The 7,971-nt window shown below is 35.6% G+C and overlaps 3 non-coding genes across 3 annotated transcripts; all 3 read right to left on the reverse strand.

Annotated features, from left to right (window-relative positions):
• Nucleotides 1-261: 261 nt before the first annotated feature.
• On the reverse strand, nt 262-335 carry TRNAI-AAU (transfer RNA isoleucine (anticodon AAU)). Its single transcript has one exon. It is a non-coding gene; the product is annotated as a tRNA-Ile (tRNA).
• Nucleotides 336-3,764: 3,429 nt separating this feature from the next.
• Nucleotides 3,765-3,838, reverse strand: TRNAS-ACU (transfer RNA serine (anticodon ACU)). Its single transcript has one exon. It is a non-coding gene; the product is annotated as a tRNA-Ser (tRNA).
• Nucleotides 3,839-7,268: 3,430 nt separating this feature from the next.
• TRNAS-ACU (transfer RNA serine (anticodon ACU)) lies at nt 7,269-7,342 on the reverse strand. The gene has a single exon. It is a non-coding gene; the product is annotated as a tRNA-Ser (tRNA).
• Nucleotides 7,343-7,971: the final 629 nt, after the last annotated feature.

Here is a 7,971-nt window from a genome sequence, read left to right on the forward strand (position 1 = left end):
AGAACAAATTTGTTAGCATAAAAATAAAGCCAGAAAATGAAGAGCTGTTTAATCACTCAATTGGATTTTTTTGCCAGCATATTTCTTTTTCTCTGCAACCCACTGCTAAATTGTGCTTCCTAGCTGTTTTTATAAAATCACTGAATCAAATCTAACTCTGATTACATCAGAGAAGGCCAGGTACCCTACACCATAAGAGGGGGTTTGAAATTTTGACTTGTCTACTTAAAGATCACCAAAATCTGATAACAAGGTCAATTACGTCCCTGGGTGGGATTGAACCACCAACCTTTTGGTTATTAGCCATACACACTAACTGATTGCGCCACAGAGACACTTTGCAAAAGTCCATACTGACAAAGGCTAATAAGCATTCATCTAAAACGTTTCCTAGAAAAACTTTAAAAAGTCAATAATCTGGAGAGTTTTTGTAAGATGTTTCTTCCATCAACCAACGAAGAAACACATTGGTACTTTCCCATGATGAGTGAGTGCTTCAGGATCTATTGCACTTACATGTGCAGCAGAGTACTGCAATGGAAGCATGCTGGGCCCATTACCCAGAGGTAGGCAGATTGAAACTATCCTCTGCTATATGCATTTTTTTTGTTAATTAAAGTAATCAAAACTGGGAATGATATTTTTGCTCTTTTATTTTTACTTAAAGTACAATAACTTTTACCATTTTAATTTGTTTTAATAGTATATTGACAGTATAGTTTTCTTTAAAAAATCCACTTAATTTTCTTTACCCTATTATTAAAAGGGTAATTGACAAAAACAAACTACATTGTTACCAGAAGAGCAATACAAAATGTACAAGTGATATATTAAAATCATCTTTCCAGCTTGAATTTCAATGATGCATTGGGGCAACGATTTTGTGAGAAACATCTTCACCCTTAAATATAGATTTTCTTAATTCCTTACCTGTGTGCTAATTAGATATCACCTTGTTTTCACATTAAACAGACTTCTACATGAGAAAGCAGCAAGGATGCAGTGGCGTTAATGTTTCCTGGTGTCAACCTGTATTATTTCAGTAGACATTGAAATGAGGATGCATCTTGCTGCCTTTCCAATGAAGCAAGTTTAATTTAGTAATAGGTGAAAAACCATCCCTACAAATGTGTTAATCAGAGACTTGGCTTTGTGGACACTTTTCAGAGAACAAATTTGTTAGCATAAAAATAAAGGCAGAAAATGAAGAGCTGTTTAATCACTCAATTGGATTTTTTTTGCCAGCATATTTCTTTTTCTCTGCAACCCACTGCTAAATTGTGCTTCCTAGCTGTTTTTATAAAATCAATGAATCAAATCTAACTCTGATTACATCAGAGAAGGCCAGGTACCCTACACCATAACAGGGGGTTTGAAATTTTGACTTGTCTACTTAAAGATCACCAAAATCTGATAACAAGGTCAATTACATCCCTGGGTGGGATTGAACCACCAACCTTTTGTTTAGTAGCCAGGCACACTAACCGATTGCGCCACAGAGACACTTTGCAAAAAGTACATACTGACAAAGGCTAATAAGCATTCATCTAGAACGTTTCCTAGAAAAACTTTAAAAAGTCAATAATCTGGAGAGTTTTTGTAAGAATTTTCTTAAATCAACCAACAAAGAAACACATTGGTACTTTCCCATGATGAGTGTGTGCTTCAGGATCTCTTGCACTTACATGTGCAGCAGAGTACTGCAATGGAAGCATGCTAGGCCCATTACCCAGAGGTAGGCAGATTGAAACTATCCTCTGCTATATGCATTTTTTTTGTTAAAGTAATCCAAAACTGGGATTGATATGTTAGCTATTTTATGTTTACTTAAAGTACAATGACTTTTACCATTTTAATTTGTTTTAATAGTATATTGACAGTATAGTTTTCTTTCAAAAATCCACATAATTTTCTTTACCCTATTATTAAAATGGTAATTGACAAAAACAAACTACATTGTCACCAGAAGAGCAATACAAAATGTACAAGTGATATATTAAAATCATCTTTCCAGCTTGAATTTCAATGATGCATTGGGGCAACGATTTTGTGAGAAACATCTTCACCCTTAAATAAAGATTTTCTTAATTCCTTACCTGTGTGCTAATTAGATATCACCTTGTTTTCACATTAAACAGACTTCCACATGAGAAAGCAGCAAGGATGCATTGGCGTTAATGTTTCCTGGTGTCAACCTGTATTATTTCAGTAGACATTGAAATGAGGATGCATCTTGCTGCCTTTCCAATGAAGCAAGTTTAATTTAGTAATAGGTGAAAAACCATCCCTACAAATGTGTTAATCAGAGACTTGGCTTTGTGGACACTTTTCAGAGAACAAATTTGTTAGCATAAAAATAAAGGCAGAAAATGAAGAGCTGTTTAATCACTCAATTGGATTTTTTTTGCCAGCATATTTCTTTTTCTCTGCAACCCACTGCTAAATTGTGCTTCCTAGCTGTTTTTATAAAATCAATGAATCAAATATAACTCTGATTACATCAGAGAAGGCCAGGTACCCTACACCATAACAGGGGGTTTGAAATTTTGACTTGTCTACTTAAAGATCACCAAAATCTGATAACAAGGTCAATTACATCCCTGGGTGGGATTGAACCACCAACCTTTTGGTTAGTAGTCGGACACACTAACCGATTGCGCCACAGAGACACTTTGCAAAAAGTTCATACTGACAAAGGCTAATAAGCATACATCTAGAACGTTTCCTAGAAAAACTTTAAAAAATCAATAATCTGGAGAGTTTTTGTAAGATGTTTCTTCCATCAACCAACGAAGAAACACATTGGTACTTTCCCATGATGAGTGAGTGCTTCAGGATCTCTTGCACTTACATGTGCAGCAGAGTACTGCAATGGAAGCATGCTGGGCCCATAACCCAGAGGTAGGCAGATTGAAACTATCCTTTGCTACATGCGTTTTTTTTTGTTAATTTAAGTAATCAAAACTGGGATTGATATTTTTGCTCTTTTATTTTTACTTAAAGTACAATAACTTTTACCATTTTAATTTGTTTTAATAGTATATTGACAGTATAGTTTTCTTTAAAAAATCCACTTAATTTTCTTTACCCTATTATTAAAAGGGTAATTGACAAAAACAAACTACATTGTCACCAGAAGAGCAATACAAAATGTACAAGTGATATATTAAAATCATCTTTCCAGCTTGAATTTCAATGATGCATTGGGGCCAACGATTTTGTGAGAAACATCTTCACCCTTAAATAAAGATTTTCTTAATTCCTTACCTGTGTGCTAATTAGATGTCACCTTGTTTTCACATTAAACAGACTTCTACATGAGAAAGCAGCAAGGATGCAGTGGCGTTAATGTTTCCTGGTGTCAACCTGTATTATTTCAGTAGACATTGAAATGAGGATGCATCTTGCTGCCTTTCCAATGAAGCAAGTTTAATTTAGTTATAGGTGAAAAACCATCCCTACAAAGGTGTTAATCAGAGACTTGGCTTTGTGGACACTTTTTAGAGAACAAATTTGTTAGCATAAAAATAAAGGCAGAAAATGAAGAGCTGTTTAATCACTCAATTGGATTTTTCTACCAGCATATTTTTTTCTCTGCAACCCATTGCTAAATTGTGCTTCCTAGCTGTTTTTTATAAAATCACTGAATCAAATCTAACTCTGATTACATCAGAGAAGGCCAGGTACCCTACACCATAAGAGGGGGTTTGAAATTTTGACTTGTCTACTTAAATATCACCAAAACCTGATCATAAGGTCAATTATGTCCCTGGGTGGGATTGAACCACCAACCTTTTGGTTAGTAGCCAGGCACACTAACCGATTGCGCCACAGAGACACTTTGCAAAAAGTACATACTGACAAAGGCTAATAAGCATTCATCTAGAACGTTTCCTAGAAAAACTTTAAAAAGTCAATAATCTGGAGAATTTTTTTGTAAGAATTTTCTTAAATCAACCAACGAAGAAACACATTGGTACTTTCCCATGATGAGTGAGTGCTTCAGGATCTCTTGCACTTACATGTGCAGCAGAGTACTGCAATGGAAGCATGCTGGGCCCATTACCCAGAGGTAGGCAGATTGAAACTATCCTCTGCTATATGCATTTTTTTTGTTAAAGTAATCCAAAACTGGGATTGATATGTTAGCTATTTTATGTTTACTTAAAGTACAATGACTTTTACCATTTTAATTTGTTTTAATAGTATATTGACAGTATAGTTTTCTTTCAAAAATCCACTTAATTTTCTTTACCCTATTATTAAAATGGTAATTGACAAAAACAAACTACATTGTCACCAGAAGAGCAATACAAAATGTACAAGTGATATATTAAAATCATCTTTCCAGCTTGAATTTCAATGATGCATTGGGGCAACGATTTTGTGAGAAACATCTTCACCCTTAAATAAAGATTTTCTTAATTCCTTACCTGTGTGCTAATTAGATATCACCTTGTTTTCACATTAAACAGACTTCCACATGAGAAAGCAGCAAGGATGCATTGGCGTTAATGTTTCCTGGTGTCAACCTGTATTATTTCAGTAGACATTGAAATGAGGATGCATCTTGCTGCCTTTCCAATGAAGCAAGTTTAATTTAGTAATAGGTGAAAAACCATCCTTACAAAGGTGTTCATCAGAGACTTGGCTTTGTGGACACTTTTCAGAGAACAAATTTGCTAGCATAAAAACAAAGCCAGAAAATGAAGAGCTGTTTAATCACTCAATTGGATTTTTTTGCCAGCATATTTCTTTTTCTCTGCAACCCACTGCTAAATTGTGCTTCCTAGCTGTTTTTATAAAATCACTGAATCAAATCTAACTCTGATTACATCAGAGAAGGCCAGGTACCCTACACCATAAGAGGGGATTTGAAATTTTGACTTGTCTACTTAAAGATCACCAAAATCTGATAACAAGGTCAATTACGTCCCTGGGTGGGATTGAACCACCAACCTTTTGGTTTATAGCCGTACACACTAACTGATTGCGCCACAGAGACACTTTGCAAAAGTACATACTGACAAAGGCTAATAAGCATTCATCTAAAACGTTTCCTAGAAAAACTTTAAAAAGTCAATAATCTGGAGAGTTTTTGTAAGATGTTTCTTCCATCCACCAACGAAGAAACACATTGGTACTTTCCCATGATGAGTGAGTGCTTCAGGATCTCTTGCACTTACATGTGCAGCAGAGTACTGCAATGGAAGCATGCTGGGCCCATAACCCAGAGGTAGGCAGATTGAAACTATCCTCTGCTATATGCATTTTTTTTGTTAATTAAAGTAATCCAAAACTGGGATTGATATTTTTGCTCTTTTATTTTTCATTAAAGTACAATAACTTTTACCATTTTAATTTGTTTTAATAGCATATTGAAAGTATTGTTTTCTTTTAAAAATCCATTAATTTTCTTTACCCTATTATTAAAATGGTAATTGACAAAAACAAACTACATTGTCACCAGAAGAGCAATACAAAATGTACAAGTGATATATTAAAATCATCTTTCCAGCTTGAATTTCAATGATGCATTGGGGCAACGATTTTGTGAGAAACATTTTCACCCTTAAATAAAGATTTTCTTAATTCCTTACCTGTGTGCTAATTAGATATCACCTTGTTTTCACATTAAACAGACTTCCACATGAGAAAGCAGCAAGGATGCAGTGGCGTTAATGTTTCCTGGTGTCAACCTGTATTATTTCAGTAGACATTGAAATGCGGATGCATCTTGCTGCCTTTCCAATGAAGCAAGTTTAATTTAGTAATAGGTGAAAAACCATCCCTACAAAGGTGTTAATCAGAGACTTGGCTTTGTGGACACTTTTCAGAGAACAAATTTGTTAGCATAAAAATAAAGGCAGAAAATGAAGAGCTGTTTAATCACTCAATTGGATTTTTTTTGCCAGCATATTTCTTTTTCTCTGCAACCCACTGCTAAATTGTGCTTCCTAGCTGTTTTTATAAAATCAATGAATCAAATCTAACTCTGATTACATCAGAGAAGGCCAGGTACCCTACACCATAACAGGGGGTTTGAAATTTTGACTTGTCTACTTAAAGATCACCAAAATCTGATAACAAGGTCAATTACGTCCCTGGGTGGGATTGAACCACCAACCTTTTGGTTAGTAGTCGGACACACTAACCGATTGCACCACAGAGACACTTTGCAAAAAGTACATACTGACAAAGGCTAATAAGCATACATCTAGAACGTTTCCTAGAAAAACTTTAAAAAGTCAATAATCTGGAGAGTTTTTGTAAGATGTTTCTTCCATCAACCAACGAAGAAACACATTGGTACTTTCCAATGATGAGTGAGTGCTTCAGGATCTCTTGCACTTACATGTGCAGCAGAGTACTGCAATGGAAGCATGCTGGGCCCATAACCCAGAGGTAGGCAGATTGAAACTATCCTTTGCTATATGCATTTTTTTTTGTTAATTTAAGTAATCAAAACTGGGATTGATATTTTTGCTCTTTTATTTTTACTTAAAGTACAATAACTTTTACCATTTTAATTTGTTTTAATAGTATATTGACAGTATAGTTTTCTTTAAAAAATCCACTTAATTTTCTTTACCCTATTATTAAAAGGGTAATTGACAAAAACAAACTACATTGTCACCAGAAGAGCAATACAAAATGTACATTGTGATATATTAAAATCATCTTTCCAGCTTGAATTTCAATGATGCATTGGGGCAACGATTTTGTGAGAAACATCTTCACCCTTAAATAAAGATTTTCTTAATTCCTTACCTGTGTGCTAATTAGATGTCACCTTGTTTTCACATTAAACAGACTTCCACATGAGAAAGCAGCAAGGATGCAGTGGCGTTAATGTTTCCTGGTGTCAACCTGTATTATTTCAGTAGACATTGAAATGAGGATGCATCTTGCTGCCTTTCCAATGAATCAAGTTTAATTTAGTTATAGGTAAAAAACCATCCCTACAAAGGTGTTAATCAGAGACTTGGCTTTGTGGACACTTTTTAGAGAACAAATTTGTTAGCATAAAAATAAAGGCAGAAAATGAAGAGCTGTTTAATCACTCAATTGGATTTTTCTACCAGCATATTTTTTTCTCTGCAACCCATTGCTAAATTGTGCTTCCTAGCTGTTTTTTATAAAATCACTGAATCAAATCTAACTCTGATTACATCAGAGAAGGCCAGGTACCCTACACCATAAGAGGGGGTTTGAAATTTTGACTTGTCTACTTAACTATCACCAAAACCTGATCACAAGGTCAATTATGTCCCTGGGTGGGATTGAACCACCAACCTTTTGGTTAGTAACCAGACACACTAACCGATTGAGCCACAGAGACACTTTGCAAAAAGTACATACTGACAAAGGCTAATAAGCATTCATCTAGAATGTTTCCTAGAAAAACTTTAAGGTTAAGGTTTTACAGAAAGTTACAGGTTTTTTTAATTTAGTAAAATATGCCCCATTTTAAAGATAGGGCATTTAAATTTGTTGCACCTGTGCAGTACATAGCAGCCTGCAGGGCATGTACAGTGGCTTCATTTGGGTGCACATACATTGCCGGCTCCTGGTCGCAAACTGAAATTATTGTGTGTAAGTGGAATTAGCGGTGTTTATGTCATACAGGGGGGTGGGGGAGGTTTGTGGTTGGCGGGGGGCACGCTGTGCGATTATTATCCTGCATCTATACATACATGCGCTAACACCTGGACATACACTGATGTACCCACACCTAATATCCATACATACACGCCCTGACACCTGGACATACACCAACATTCCCACACCTGCATCTATACATACACATGCTGACACCTGGACATACACCAACATACAAGCACCTGCATCTATATATACACGCGCTGACAAATGGACATACACCGACGTACCCACACTTGCATCTATACATACATGCACTGACATCTGGACATACAAGCACCTGCATCTATACATACACGCGCTGACACC

This window comes from Pseudophryne corroboree, unplaced genomic scaffold, assembly GCF_028390025.1.
Source record: "Pseudophryne corroboree isolate aPseCor3 unplaced genomic scaffold, aPseCor3.hap2 scaffold_588, whole genome shotgun sequence".
Classification (NCBI taxonomy): Eukaryota; Metazoa; Chordata; class Amphibia; order Anura; family Myobatrachidae; genus Pseudophryne; species Pseudophryne corroboree.